The 16,400-nt window shown below is 41.8% G+C and overlaps 1 protein-coding gene across 9 annotated transcripts in view; it reads right to left on the bottom strand.

Moving 5' to 3' along the window:
• SNTG1 (syntrophin gamma 1) overlaps nt 1-16,400 on the bottom strand; it is a 781,246-nt gene that overhangs the window by 305,469 nt on the left and 459,377 nt on the right. For 8 of the 9 annotated variants that reach the window (XM_068237377.1, XM_068237369.1, XM_068237370.1 and 5 more), the window contains one exon: nt 12,065-12,175. The gene's annotated coding sequence lies outside the window, so the exon portion shown is untranslated. Of the gene's footprint in view, nt 1-387; nt 521-12,064; nt 12,176-16,400 lie in introns of those variants that run through there. The other variant, XM_068237375.1, reaches the window with a different exon arrangement.

The raw sequence follows: 16,400 nt of genomic DNA, 5'->3' as shown, positions 1-16,400 counted from the left end.
TTGGCAGTCTCAGGCAGACACAGCTAATATGTAAACACAGGAGGTCAACCCTTTCTCTGCTTCAATGAAAGCAGGAAGTAGACACTGCATATTTATTGCAGTAGTTCTGTAAGCTGTAACATGTTTTTTCTTTCAAAGTTCTTATGCTGTTGCTTATCTTTTAGAGCAGAGAGGGAGTTCTGAGTTCAGGTTCGCTTTACAGTCAACCTGTCATGATGTGACTGTTAAGGTGTTGCCATTGCAGGATGACTTTCATAAGTTGCCAGTTTTCCTGCCGTTTTACACATATTCTCAATGATGTACAACAACCACTCAACCTCCCATGTACTGTATATGCCATAGAAAATTCAACAGCTTACAATAAGGATATTGAGGTACTCCCCCCACCTTTATGCAAAAGAAGATGTGGAGTTGGACAGCATCCAGATAGAGGACACTGGTGCAACCTAATCAGAGGAGGTTGGTGCTACTGCACCGGAGGATCGGTATGTCCCAGCCCAGGTACAGGACATCTGCAGGGGGCTGGTAGAAGCCCCAGGTAAGTTAAACTGGTTTTTTTTTTAATTCCTGCTTACAGTTATCCTTCATGTTTAACTTTAAAGTATATATGAAAAGATGTACAGTATTACTGTGCTACTTACAACACTGCACTTCATGCTCATATAACTAGTATCTGGCATGGCCGCCACCATGCACAGTTCGGCACTTCCTGTTTGCTATGCAGCAGAGAGACTGCACTCTGAGTACACGGGTTAGATTTATGCAGAAATATATTGCAGGCCGTAGTGAACACTAATGCATGAACCTGGCCCCTTTGAATGCAGTACTCACAGTGCTTTCTCTATCAAATAGCAAGCAAGACATGCAGGACTGGTGCCCAGGGTTAGCAAAAGCAGGCTCAAGAAACCGCAGTTTAGGATGTGCAGTGGTAATTCTAAATAACAGCAAAGGGTCTCTCTTGGTCTAATGCAATTAGGGACACCACCAAGACCACTACTTACAAACTGATATTTAAACATTAAGCTCTCAAGTCACATTTAGCTTATGTTGTTTTAGTTGGTGACAAAACTGGTATGCAAATTGCCTCCAGCTGTGAAGCGCAGCAATATTGATTTTCTTCCAGCAAAAATCAAGCAATGAAACAATTTGAAGAATCACTGGAGGATTGCCAGAGAAGCTGAAAATCCAGACCTCTTGACACTGCTTACTTCTGCGGGAGAGCCATATGCGTCTACATGTTCTTTCTTATCAGAGGCTTATACATTTGGTTAGAAGTTCATGAGCTTTGTGTTGGTCACCCAAACTACTGTATACCACATTTAATTTTTGCTAGGTGCTGCTGTCACCTATTTCATTTCCTTTACCCCCCCCCCAAACAGCTTACAGCTTTTACTGGACTTTCTATATACTCACATTCACCATGGCTTTATTCAATTCAGACAAAGGAAAAATTCTAGCTATTGCTGCAGTATTTAACCATTTCCCAACCTTGCTGATTAAAATCTACACCTTGTACGGGAGCTATTATCCCTGCCAGGGCGTAGACTTCAATCACCCCCACGCCTGAGCCGGTCGCTCTCACTCTGCTGTCAGGCTGACAGCAGAGCTTCCGTTTATTGGGCAGGAGAGAATCTCATTGACTCATTGAGCCAATTACAGCACTTACGAGGGAATGGACGACTCTGGTCTTAAAGCGGCCAGAAAAGGTTAATAAGGAGAAAAGTATTTATATGTTCAGTTGCCCAACAGCTCTAGTTTAACTGTAGCAGCTGACCTGACTCTTAGGAGCTTTAAAATCAACATATTGGCAAATATCATCTGTGCCTGGAACATTCAGTGCTGGCTGTAATGTCACCATTAAAAAAAAAAATTCTCCAAGTACACTTGTCATCTATTGAAACATGATTACTAGAGCAAGCTTATCGTCCTTGTGTCTTGAGACCTAGACAAATGGCAGCATTTTGTCACTTACTTTCGATCCCCATGCCACCCAAACATTCATATCCAGGATGGCGGACAAATACACCATATTTGCATGTGAAAAAAAACAAACTCATAAAGTGGCTAGGGCTATGCCTTACGCCAACCTGAGGGCAAAAAGACAAGAATGCTCATTTTATTTTTTTTTTAAAGAGGAGCTGTTAGGTATTAGGTCTCAGAGAAAAAAACACATATATCAGTAGCTAAACATTGGCTGTACTTACATTACATATGCATTTCACTGTCCACGTTTGGATTTCACAGAGATTTTATATAGTATTTGCAGAGAATGATTCTCCTGACAGCTCATGGCAGGTTCCATGTTTTTCTGTCTCCTATGAAGCCAATTGTGTCGTCATGTCCTCGCTGCTTCCTGATGATTCGACTCACAAAAAAGATTCTAATGGACAACACTACTGTGCAGTGAATATTAATTAGCCATGTGGCTAGGAACAATAGCGGACTCATGCAGTATTCTCTAACGGAACATATGCAGTGATTTTTCAGTGCTGTGAGCTGGGCTGAGTTACAAGCTGCTGTAACTTGAGCCTGTAACTTCTCACTAGCAGCGGAGAGGAGGACCCAAGGTGGGAAGAAGCAGCCCCAGAATGCTTTGCAGTATGTTATGCGGCCTCTCGTACTTTTAAGAGCTTGGGAATAACAGCCTTGCTGTTCAGCACACATCAAAAGTAAGAGAGATGTTTAACTTCAGCATTGCCTTTTTGGCTTCCTTCTAAACTGTTTATCACAGGAGAATAGAGGTTTAAATTAGCTTTTGCAGCCTGACAGTTACTCTTTAAGGATTCATACTAGTCAGGGCCAGATTTACAACTCAAAGGCCAGTAGGCACAGGCTCCGCCGCTAAACATAGGCCACACCCCAAAGTAAACATATTCTGAACTCTAATTCCTGCCTTATGTCACTAACTGTCCTTACAATCTTACACTGGATTATATCATCCTTAGTCATCCTTATTGATATGAGACAAGGGTTAGGGTGTGAGTGCTTGAGGTCAGTGATATGAGGCAGGGATTAGACTGTAAGCTCCTGAGGTTAGTGATCTGGGACAGGTTCAATATGGAAAATCCAGCCCTGATACTAGCGTTTAAAAAAACAGATGGTAGATAACGTCAGATTGATACCTGCCTTCAACAGCGACATCAAATAATTTTTTTTTTATGAGATGATCTCAGAATTAATTTAGCACCAAAAGATGCCTGGAAAGGGAAATCACTGTTACAAGTAATTATGGGTAATCGACACAGTCACTGCAAGAAAAAAGAAAACACTTGAAAACACTTTCAAATTATTGTATGGCTTTTGAAAAAGGACTGTGGGCTATGTTCCCATGTATCTCTATTATAGTGCTCAAGCCCAGTTATAGTCCCAAAAAATTATGCATATGGCATGTACCAGATGCAACACTGAAAAATGCTGGTGTGAATGGCATCCTAGACATTATTTGTATTATTTTAACTCAGTATTCTTTAAAACAACAAGAAATAAGGGGGAAACTCCAGCATTCAACACCTAGCAAATTAACCAAGCAAAGACAATGGTGTCCTTGACTGTCCTGGATTACAAAATCCCCATCGCTCAACAGACCAGAGGATAAGCACTTGGCAAATTCAGACAGAATATCAGAGTTCAAACAGTTAAATGTTTATGCTTTCACTAAACCAACAACATAGGTAAACCAGTTGTCTTAGCAGAGGTTGACACAGGACTATTGTTACAGATTAATAACTAGGGAGACCCAGATGATGGGACACATCTCCCTACCTTATAGTCAATTTGTAGCACTCAGCTACATTATTAGAGGTACAGTGTCCCAAGAAATCCTTGATGCTTGGAAAAAATTTGAAGGCAAAGAAGAGAAGGCTAACAATAATATAACTGTGTATACACACAGTCATACACAGTAGATAACAATACCAGTTTTTTTTTGCTTTTTACACTTTGAGGTAATGGGTAATTAAACATGTAATATTAAGTAGTACAGTTTAAATCAGCCGGGGGTACATTTTATCTATACATCCAATTGGTTGTGTGATTGATGCAGTCTTATTTACATGAGACCATAATCAATACAGCATTACTGTCCTTCAATTAGAGGAATATTTGTACCATATTTTTAACAATGGCAAATCTAAAAAAAATATATCCCTATGAGCTATGACTTTGTTGCTACAACTTTCAGGGCTGCGCAAAAGGTGGATCAGCGCAACACCAGGCCGCCTCCTAATGGCCTCCAATCAGAGATGCGCTGAGCCCCCCCAGGAACTACAAACGCACCTTAAACCCAAACAGGAGCTCTGCATATACACCAAAAGCATGGCTGTTAAGTGGGAGCAGCTGACCAAAAACAAATTAAATTAGTACATAGCAAGGAAATGAGCAGCGCTACTTAAAAACAGACCAGTGCCTACCTGCAAAAGAGTGCAAGCCCGTTGCTATGTACTAATTTAATTCGTTTTTGGTCAGCTGCTCCCACTTAACAGCCATGCTTTTGGTGTATAACTGTATATGCAGAGCTTCTGTTTGGGTTCAAGGTGCATTTGTAGTTCCTGGGGGGGCTCAGCGCATCTCTGATTGGAGGCCATTCGGAGGCGGCCTGGTGTTGCGCTGATCCACCTTTTGCGCAATTTTCGATTTTTCAATTTTATTTGGTAGCGCACCCAGGCTATGCATATACATGGGTTAGGATTTAGTTAGTGTTAGGCCCCTCCCATGGAGGATTGACTTCTTCGCAGTGGGAGGGACGAGTACTTAATAGGTTGCATGCAAGCTGTTAATGGAAACCAACATCCTCCTCTAGTGGTAGACAGGTCATGTGTATGCTCGGTGTGTATTCGACCCCACAAGTGGGGCTTGCACTCTTTTGCAGGTAGGCACTGGTCTGTTTTTAAGCAGCACTGCTCATTTCCTTGCTATGTACTAATTTAATTCATTTTTGGTCAGCTGCTCCCACTTAACAGCCATGCTTTTGGTGTATATGCAGAGCTTCTGTTTGGGTTCAAGGTGCGTTTGTAGTTCCTGGGGGGGCTCAGCGCATCTCTGATCGGAGGACATTCGGAGGCGGCCTGGTGTTGCGCTGATCCACCTTTTGCGCAATTTTCGATTTTTCAATTTTATTTGGTAGCGCACCCAGGCTATGCATATACATGGGTTAGGATTTAGTTAGTGTTAGGCCCCTTCCATGGAGGATTGACTTCTTCGCAGTGGGAGGGACGAGTACTTAATAGGTTGCATGCAAGCTGTTAATGGAAACCAACATCCTCCTCTAGTGGTAGACAGGTCATGTGTATGCTCGGTGTGTATTCGACCCCACAAGTGGGGCTTGCACTCTTTTGCAGGTAGGCACTGGTCTGTTTTTAAGTAGCGCTGCTCATTTCCTTGCTATGAACTTTCAGGGCTGCTGCTTCCTTTCTAGTTAAAAAGAGCATCTTATCAGAGACATTTTAACATCTGCATCAAAACTGGCTTTCCAGTGGATTCACAGATATAGCTCCATGATGTAGAACTGTAGAATATGTTCAATGTAGAGAGAGCTTTAAATAACTTAATGTAACATAAAAATTGCAGTCACATCACTGCCGCTCACTCCTACAGTCCAGTGAAATTGGTTTAACCAAATGTTGTAGCAACCATATACATACAAATTGACAGTTGGCAAAGTTTTCTCATGAGTTTTACCCTTTCTAATCCTATGTCGGACTATGCCTTTTCCTCTACAGGTGCAAAGATGGACATAGTCCGACGTAGGAAAATTGTCTCCTGCTAGATGGCTTTGTTGCTGGATAAAATCCGTCACAGAGTCATCCTCTTTAGAACTATGTGTCTGACTAAGTTCAACATTCTGATTACCCTTGTAATAAATATTTGTTGGTTGCTATGGGCAACAACACTACACCTTCGTTCGGCACAATATCACAGGAAGTGTGATAGCTCAACTCTCTTCACAGCAACAGCATAGGAGATAGAACTTCTTAGACGTCGTCAAAGTTTCAGGAGTTTATTCAGTAAACAGATATACAGATGTTTATCTCTACATGTCCGTTACACCTCAGCAAAGCAATTGGTCTGTAGTAAGTCCTCTTTGCATTACAGGCTCTTGGTACATTCCTTTTAAATGGTAACCAGGATTTCTCTTATGTTACATACAGTATATACTACATTGCACTTAGGCCTACATACAGCATACAGTTATTTAAGATGACAAGACATTACAAAAAGAGTAGAGGGTGGAAGTCATCAGCCAGAAGTCAGAAGAAGCAGTAGCCCCCCTGGGAGCTCATTAGCTCTGCTTATACTAACTGTAAAGAGTTAAATGTGACATCATCTGACAGGGACAGATCAATACCTCATCGCCTGCTATTGGCTGATAAGACCCCGTGATATCATGACAAGCACAGTCTTACATCGTAGCCTTGTACCGTCTGAATGACACTGTTCTTCAGTGCTTCTAGAAATGCTCCTTAAAGGTATACTCTGCAAATCAAGTATTTTAACTAAACTCAGTTAAAATAACTGAGGTCTACGAATTCATATAATACTTAAAATCTAACAACCCCGACCCCCAGCCTCTGCACCACATAATATAAATATTGCATGAGTGCAATCAGGATTCCTGTAGGGGTGCCACTGCTGGTTTCAGTCTGGCACAGCTTCCCTACCCTCAGGACACCAGAAAAAAAAATAAGAGCTGGGGCGGACATAGGTGATCAGGAAATAGGATTGGAAGGGATTAATCTTAGTCTTATTTTTTCTACATCTTTCACATAACACATTTTTAATGTTTGGCATGCAGAACATTATTAAAACTAAGTTGTTACTGCACACTTGTGACCCTGTAGTGAGAAGTATATGCAGGTAGCCATATCGATTTCCTTTTAAAAACCAAGTGCCTAGCTTTCCTGTTTACCTGCTGCCTCTCTTAATACTTTAAGTCACTTGCCTAAGATAACTATGCAGTTTAGCTGCTCTGCCTAAGGTCTGACCACACTAGCTGCTTGCTTGTTTATGGTGTTCAATTCAGAAGCTATCATGACAAAAATGTTAACAGGACAGCCAAGCAACTGTCATTGTCTCAAAGGTAATAAGTGTAGCAGCTTCTGTATCACCCTCACTCCAGGGTCATGTTATCTAGAGATGGCCCGAACCTCCCGCGAAAGTTCGGTTCGCGCAAACTTTCACAAACCGCAATACACTTCAATGGGGAGGCGAACTTTGAAAACTAGAAAATGTATGCTGGCCACAAAAGTAATGGAAAAGATGTTTCAAGGGGTCTAACACCTGGAGGGGGCATGGCGGAGTGGGATAGACGCCAAAAGTCCCGGGGAAAGATCTGGAATTGACGCAAAGCAGCGTTTTATGGACAGAAATCACATTGAATGCTAAATTGCAGGCCTAAAGTGCTTTTTAACATCTTGCATGTGTATACATCAATCAGGGAGTGTAATTAGAGTACTGCTTCACACTGACATACCAGACTCACTCACAGCTGTTTGCATAGTGACGGCCGTGCTGGACTGGTGCGCACCATGGCGAGATTGCTCTTCCTCACTCAGTCATGTCAGGTAATGTCTGACTGCCTTATCAACTTTTGATGGTTCTTTCTCTACCATTGTTACACACAGACAGGTAGCGGACAGGCACAGCGACACTGCTTGCGCTCACGTAGGTAGGTGGGTGCACTGTGAACAACAGGTAGGTAGGTATATGCAGTACTGGGTATTACAATGTGCACCTGTCACACACAGACAGGTAGCGGACAGGCACAATGACACTGCGTGCACTCAACTCACGTAGGTAGCTGGGGGCACTGTGAACAACAGGTAGGTATATGCAGTAATGGGTATTACAATGTGTACCTGTCACATACACAGGTAGTCACTGAATGTGCTGGGCCTGGCAGTGGCACACACAGTATGAATTATCAAGTCTGTCTATGCAACACAAGTGTCAGTGGGACACAGAAAAAAAAATAGATCACAAGAACAACATTAGCTCCCAAAAGACCTGTTATGGGGTGCTTTTTTTTAGCAATAAGAATTAACAAGGAGCAAGCTAACAAGCCTACAAGAGCCTAACTAAGCTTTCCCTATGATAGTCTGCAACAGCTATCCCTTCACTAATTACTGCAGGCACACGAGTGAGTCCACTGCCTGATGCTGCCTGCCTTTTATAAGGGGGGGTGGGACTCCAGGAGGGAGTGTAGCCTAATTGGCTACAATGTGCCTGCTGACTGTGATGTAGAGGGTCAAAGTTGACCCTAATGGTGCATTATGAGGGCGAACCGAACTTCCGGAAAAGTTTGCGTTCATTGGCGAACGCGAACCATCAGAAGTTCGCCGGGAACCGTTCGGGCCATCTCTAATGTTATCTAAAGTGTATAATAACTAATTTAAAGTACCCTTGAGATGATATGGAACATAAAAAGTTAGACAATTATTTTGGTAAACAAAAGCCTCAGGATAGTCCAGAGGCACCCTGTATCTTATTACACCCCAACATTCCAGTGAAGTGATCCTCTAAATGTATTCAACTGAAGGCAGTGGAATAAGTGTTTTTGCGGCTGTGCTCCAAGGCCATGGATGATATTCATATTGGAATGTGTGAGTAAGACCCACTAGAATAAAGCTGCTTCAGCACAGCTTTTTTCCTCTATGCATGAGGGCTGCATCTTCTGGGCATTACTCTTGCATGCCCCGTTAGGATGCACTTGTCCATGGCTGAGTGTCAAGCCAAAAAACACTTGGGGGCCTTTGCCTGGAATGGTGGGATGGAAGAAGCTATGGGAGACCTCTAGATAAGACAGAGGTTTCCCTTTAACAAGGAAAATATTTTATATCACTACTTTAAGTAGTAGTTCTTCTTTCCTTGCTCCAGTAGATGAATTGATATGTGTTATATGGCAAGAAACCTATAATGTGTAAAATAACTGTCACAGCCATGGATGATCCCCTGTTAATCTAGCCTTTAAAGTCACTATTCAATGTATGTTTTCTTCGTTACTGCTTATGAGTTTGTATTGCGCATCAGCAATATATAATTAGAAAAATGCTGTAATTAGAAAAATACAGCAAAAAATAATTAGAAAAATAATAATATTATCACAACTTAATGAATCAATGTTATGCAAATACTAATCTCTCAATGCAAATATTGAAACTGTATACACAAACAGTTGTGACAGTAAGGTTCAGTACACACATGAGCTGAAAAAGTGGTATTTTTCTCCATTTGGATAGATCGGCAAAGGGCATGGTGAAGCATCCTGTACTAATGTCAGTTGGATTTTTTACAGTCAGTGGAACGGGAGATCCCAACCTGCAAGATTTTTTTTTGTGCAAGCAGATGTGTGCCTCATAGAAGCCTATGGTGGTAATGAGCATGGACTACAATGCACCGCCAGAGCAGACACTGCACTGTCCACCCAGGCTGGCCATTGTGATTCACCAAATGTGTGGGCCAGGCTTTAAGCATAAAGAAAGGAAAATGAATGACCGCTAACTATTGTTCACTTTAAATATCCTTTTAAAGGGTTCCCCAACCCTGTCCTCAAGAACCCCCAACACTGTATGTTTTGTGGAAATCCACAGAAGTAATCAGCTCTGCTGAGACACTAATTACTTCATGTGGGAATGTTGGGGGGTCTTATGCAAAACATTCATTGTTGGGGGTACTTAAAGGGCTGAATTGAGAAACCCTGTTCTATCATGTGTGACCGCGCGCACACACACACACACACACACGTATGTACGCACAAATACACACGCACATACAGTACATATCTTATACTTTTCCTTTACCTGGTTGGATATCCCAAATGATGTCAATTATTGAATTGCTCCTTACTGAACATCTCCATTAAATAATTACCACCCAATGTGTTTCCTGCATGATCATTCAGTAGCCTCCCAATATTCTAGATTCTCAAAAGTACAGTAATCTTTACATGGGCAGGCCTCCTATTTTTAGGATTTTTTTTAAACTACAAACTCATTTTCCCCTCAACCGACCTGTGTGCCTCACAGCCTTCAAAATCCTCCATTCTCACCTGCTAGGGTCTATAACACACATTTTTACCTTGCTGTACTGATGGACAGGCACCCAGCCTAAAGTCAAGCAGCACCTCTCCTACAATCCCCTTGCATCATATCTCCAAAGCAACCACCTCAGTAACACATTGCTGTCCACTCCTTTCCACCCACTCCCTCCCATAAGTGACCATGGAAGGATGAACTGCTAACAATGACAGTGCAAACTGCCTCCAGGAAGTGACAGACTTCAAACATATCATAATGGCTGAAACTTTTGGTGTCCTGGGGAGTATAAGGGGTGTCAAACTCAAATACAAAGTGGGCCAAAATTGTACACTGGGACCGAGTCATGGGCCAAAATTGTACAATAGGACATAGTCATGGGCCAAAATTGTACACTGGGACCTAGTCATGGTCCGAAATTGTACACTGGGACCTAGTCATGGGCTGAAATTGTACACTGGGACCTAGTAGCGGGCCAACCTCAATGTCTACTGGCCACCTTCCTCCCTTATAAAATTCTCTGGTGTCTAGTGGTCCACAATCTGCTTTACAGTTCCCCAGAGTCTAGAGACCCCCACCCTCCCCTGTAGTTCCCTAGTGTTTAGTGCTTTCCCCCTACCTCCCGATATGGCTTCCATGGTAATTTAGGGCTTCACCTTCAATATCGTACTATGGATACAAAGGCACCAGAAGGATAAAAAGATCTAAAACATTTAAAATGAGAAGGTAGTGGTGGACTTACCTCCTCCAGGCAGACACAAGAAACTGCAGATCAATTTTCAGCAAAACAATTTATTTACATACTCCAGTAAAATACAATGGGCCTGATGCTATTCCAGGTGATAAGTAGCTTGCAGATGCGAGCTACTTATCACCTTGCCATCGCACGAGGATTACCGGCAAATCCTATTGCCAGTTTCACTCGTGCGATGGCCGATCGTTAGGGAGCATTACTCAGGCGAAAGCCTGAGCGATGCTCCCTATTACCGGGCGATGGGGAGCGAGGTTTACCCTGTGGTGCTGTCCATCAGCACCACGGCCTCGCTCCCCACACATGCGCACAACCCGCAGAACATCCGCCGCCATCTTCCGCCGCTGCATCTGGGGGTCTCCTTTAATAAGGAGACCCCCAGAGCTCCCCGCCGGCCGCCGCTCGTCTCCGCAACCCCCCACAAAGTTGCAAAGCTACAAATTGCTTCAATTCCTTATCGCCGCTTTACACCCGCTGGCCGCCGCATCTCACCACAAGTCCCCGCTGTGTAATTACAGTGTACGAGTTACTGTAATTACACTCACTAAGAACAGAGTCCCGGCAAAGTATCTTTGAATCAGCTGCCGGGGCTCCCCATTGGTTCACAGGCTGAGCCATTTTCATTGCGCGGCCGGCGGGTGTAAAGCGGCGGTAAGGAATTGAAGCAATTTGTAGCTTTGCAACTTTGTGGGGGGTTGCGGAGACGAGCGGCGGCCGGCGGGGAGCTCTGGGGGTCTCCTTATTAAAGGAGACCCCCAGATGCAGTGGCGATGTTGTGCGTTAGCATGTTTAGACCTGCTTTTTGCAGGTCTAAGCTAACGCTCATGTCTGCCAGGAAGCATCGCTTCCCGGAGGCATGCAAAGTGTAATAGGATAGGGTGTAAGGAACTTGCTGGGCGATAATATCGCCCAAGCGAGTTCTTTTAGCACCCTGCCTAGGGCTAAATGCAATTGAATCAGGCGACTTTAGAGTAGCCTGATTATCGGACTCACCAGTGTTTAACACTGGCGAGTCTGACAATTGCATCAGGCCCAATGCGTTTTGCGGGAGTGACGCACTTCCTCAGGCAATATGATGGAGTATATACAAAAACAGGTCTGATACTATGCCAAGCGCCTCAGCATTAGTTGATGGGTGAGAAGTAGTGAATAAAAATAGAGTGCAGATTTTAAAACAATTGATTTCGTACTATTTTTCTTTTGAGTTGAGATTAATCAGCCAGGAGGAGTTTAAATTCAAGACCGCTAATTACTTAAAGAGAACAATAGCATAGATTTGACTTACTACTTGCTCATGAAGCACGGTTGATTTTTGACGGCAATCAAAAATTCATCCAAACATGAATCCAGATTTTGATTTTCCTTAATATTAGGTTGCGAAGAAAATGGCAGACATCTGTTGATGAGACGAGAAAAAAGAAAAAAAAAATCAATGAAGCAATCAAACACAGAATTTACATGGCAAGTGCGCCTAAGCAGGAAAGAAGCAAAAAACAATGATGCAAGTAATGGATTTGGTAAGAACGATCTAAACACAGCTCACCCTCAAAGACAATAGGCCTAAGTTGGAAACAATCTGAGAATATTGGAAAGTGAAGGAATAAATTGTGCCTATGTGTGTAATTATTGAGAAGGGAATAGTGTGCTGAATAGCTACTCAACATGCAAAGTATTTTCTGAAATCTCAAATAGAGGTAATCAGTAACAATAATTAAACTTGACGTTAAGCATTCATTTGATGATTTTATCATCCGTCATTTACCATGCCCCCTGATGATTTAAGAGAGTTCACACTTTACTTGTCGGTTTCAAATGTTAGACTTTAATGAACCACTGCATACTAACTTGTATTTTTTTGTCCTGGCAAATTGCCTGGATAGAGCTTAAAAAAACCTGTATCTTTATCCTCTGAAATTCCAGGATACAAGGGAAATAATTGATATAGCCGACCTATTATTTTACCATTGCATCAGGATACTGATCACAATTAAATGACCATAAAATCTTTATTGGTAGCATGACAAAAACTGGGTGTTCTATTTGGCACTATGGTCCCTTCAATTGCACATTTACTACAAAGCAAAGCCTGTTTTTCAGAATAAAAAGTGTGGGCAATTATCGCAAATTGGAAAAATAGCTGCAGAACATTACATTTGATGTAATGGAATGGGCGTGACCCTCGTTTCCTAGTGATGACCTAGGCTAAGTGATTGGGATGATTAGCCATCATTAAGCACATTGCCACAGCTTTAATTGAAGATTTTGCAATTTTCTTCCGATGCAAATGAAGACTCAACAAACAAATCAAAGTGTTTCAACTGCTGCAGTAAACAATAGTCTTAAATTTGTTGTCTTTGTTGTTAAATAGCCCTCTCTGTCCCATTGACCATCACAGCAGACACATTAGCAAATGGATTTTATTCTATTTTGAAGCTAGCAATTCTACATCCTACCCCTAGAGTTAAAGTGTCCCTAAACTCAGAACTTCCCCTCTGCTTTTAAACACACGCAAAAGCATAATATCCTTTAAAGAAAAACATATCTTTGTTACAGCTGATACAAATCCTGCGCTAAATCTGCAGTGTGTCTACTTCCTGCTTTGGAAGCAGACATATTACCATCCTTTGTTTACCAATTAGTTATCTGCCTTGGCAGAAGCTGACACAGCTGAAGAGATCAAATTGCAACTTGTGATTAGTCACATATGAGGGGGGATTAGACAGGCTAAATACTATAAATACATACAGGGTGCATTTCTCTCTGTTTTCCTTCTGCCCTGTGCAAGAGTCCAAGTCCACTTTAACTGTCCATTAACCATTTCAGCCCGTGGGGATTTTTCACCTTATGCAGCAGAGCAATTTTCACCTCCCATTCATTCGCTAATAACTTTATCACTTGGTTTAAAAGGAAACAGGAGCGTGCACCTTCCGTCCAGAGTTTTATTACTGTGTGATGACAACAAACAGTGACAACATTGCAGTCCATAAGCACAAAGCAGCGCATCAGATTGTGGAAAATCAATACCATATGTGAACAAACATGTCCGGCTTACGTGTCCATCATGTGTTACTGGTACAGTGGAAAGGAGGTGGGTGGTAGGCACAGAGGTGGTGAGCGACGGTCGTTTCGCGTCTCCTGACGCTTGGTCACGCTACATGCCACATTATAACACCGTGCCACAATAATAACTTTATCACTACTTATCACAATTTAATGATCTATATCTTGTTTGTTCCGCCACTAATTAGGCTTTCTTTAGGTGGTACATTTTGCTAAGAATTATTATTTTATAAATGCATTTTAACAGGATTAAGAAGAAAAAAATGGAAAAAAATTCATTATTTCTCAGTTTTCGGCCATTATAGCTTTAAAATAATCCACGCTACCATAATTAAAACCTATGTATTGTATTTGCCCATTTGTCTCGGTTATGACACCATTTACATTTTGTCCCCATCCCAATGTATGGTGCCAATATTTTATTTGGAAATAAAGGTGTATTTTTTCCGTTTTGCGTCCATCACTATTTACAAGCTTATAATTTAAAAAATGTTCGTAGTTTACCCCCTTCAAATGCATATTTAAAAAGCTCAGACCCTTAGGTAACTATTTATGTCTTTTTTTTTGTTTGTTTTTTTTAATTGTAATTTCTTTTTTTTTTCCATTACAAATTTTATTTGGGTAATATTTTGGTGTGGGAAATAAGCAGTTAATTTTAATGTTATTATATGTGTAAATTGTAATGTAAAAAATATGAAAATGTAGTTTTACTATTTGGCCACCTTGAGTTTTTTTTCTCCTTGTGCTTCTCAATTACCGGAAGCACAAGGAGCATGGGGAAAATTTTACGTGCAGAAAGACTGAAGCCTCTTGTAAGAGCGCTTCTGTTTTTCTGCTGGGGGACTATGTTCCCATTCACTAATCCCAGGGCTACCAGGGGACAGCACGGGGGCATGCCCGCAATCGCGCGCCGAAGCATGCCACCGCAGCAGAGCAGCCGCCCACACGTGAGCTTCAAGTCCGGGCGGCAGAAATGGTTAACACACCAATTTTGCTCATTCCAAAATGATGAGATAATTGTATCCATCCTCATACTCCCAACAATAACTTTTAAGATATCCTACAGTTTTATATAATGTTTAAAATTGAAAAAAAATAAGTTAATCGTGGTCCCTGATCAATGACAGTCTTTCTCCGTCTCAGAAAGCTAAAATATATCAACTATTGACCTTTCATTTCTATTCCCTACAGCTAAACGCTGTTCTCTGCTAGGAAAAAGTTGTATGGTTGAAATTCCTTATTAGTGAGGGTTACGCTATAGTCCAACTTGGTCCAGGCTGGAGAGGAACAGTCATTTGCATACCCGAATAGTTACAGGCAAAAATAAAAAGAACACAGTCTATTTTTTTTTTGTATGCTTGGCACTGTACATACACATGTATCTCATCATGTCACACGTCACTTAAGGTACCTTAAAGGGAACCTAAACTGAGAAGCATATGGATATTTCCTTTTGAAATAATATCAGTTGCCTGACTCTCCTGCTGATCTTGTGTCTCTAATACTTCCAGCTACAGCCCCTCAACAAGCATTAAGATCAGGTGCTCTGACTGAAGTCAGACTGGATTAGCTGCATGCTTGTTTCAAGTCTGTGATTCAGCCACTACTGCAGCGAAGAGATCAGCAGGACTGCCAGGCAACTGGTATGGTTTAAAAGGAAATATCCATATACCTCTCAGTTTAGGTTCCCTTTAATGGCTAGGTTCAAACTACGTAGAAACATTATTGCATCTGTATTATAGAAATATCAGAATCATTTATTGCGCCAAGTACAAACAGGGGGTTGTTCTCGCATTTAGTTTTGGCTCATACAGGTTCTGGAAGGATGGGGGGATATTGTCCGAAAGCCAAGAGCCGAGGCTGTCAAACTACTGCTCCACCAGTCACACTTGGCAATCATCTGTCATCCCTAAGGAGACCCCCCTAAGGGGGGTGTACAGAGGGAGGTGAAGGTTCTTCATGAAAGAAACCTGCAGTGATGGCTGATGTTGCTGAGGATCCTGATTGTGGACATATGGCAATGCTCATGCTCAGTACAAGATTGTATTATTTGATCAAGGACGCACATGGCCAGGGCTGCACAGGCGTGAAATTGAAATTCAGTCACTGTGGGGGACCGGAGAATCGTTCCAGGACGGCGCGGGCACAGGGCGGCATCAGGGGGGCTAGTAGAAGCCACTGGTAAGTGAAACTCTTTTTTTTAGGTTCACTTAAGTTTACCTTTAGCTTAAAAATATGCAGGAGTGACAAATTTTATTCTAGAGTAGGAAACAACGTGTCCAGTTGAAGTTACTTTATTTTTGTATGGATGTTGGAAAACCCAAGTGGTTTAGCAAAGTCCAAGACAACCTGAATTTATTGAATATTGAATTAGTGAATAATAATAATAATACTAATAATAATAATAGTGATTGTTCAGTAAAGGTGCATTTTCATAGCGGCACAAACTCCAATTCACCAACCTTTCAACCGCCTTATCTCTGGTCTTTTAGATGTGTGGTGAAAACTTTTGCCACCTAATATCCTTTAATTTTTTTTTCTCTATTGGTTCAAATACATTT

The sequence above is a fragment of the Hyperolius riggenbachi genome, chromosome 5, assembly GCF_040937935.1.
Source record: "Hyperolius riggenbachi isolate aHypRig1 chromosome 5, aHypRig1.pri, whole genome shotgun sequence".
Lineage (NCBI taxonomy): Eukaryota > Metazoa > Chordata > Amphibia > Anura > Hyperoliidae > Hyperolius > Hyperolius riggenbachi.
This window is presented reverse-complemented; position numbering and strand designations above follow the sequence as displayed.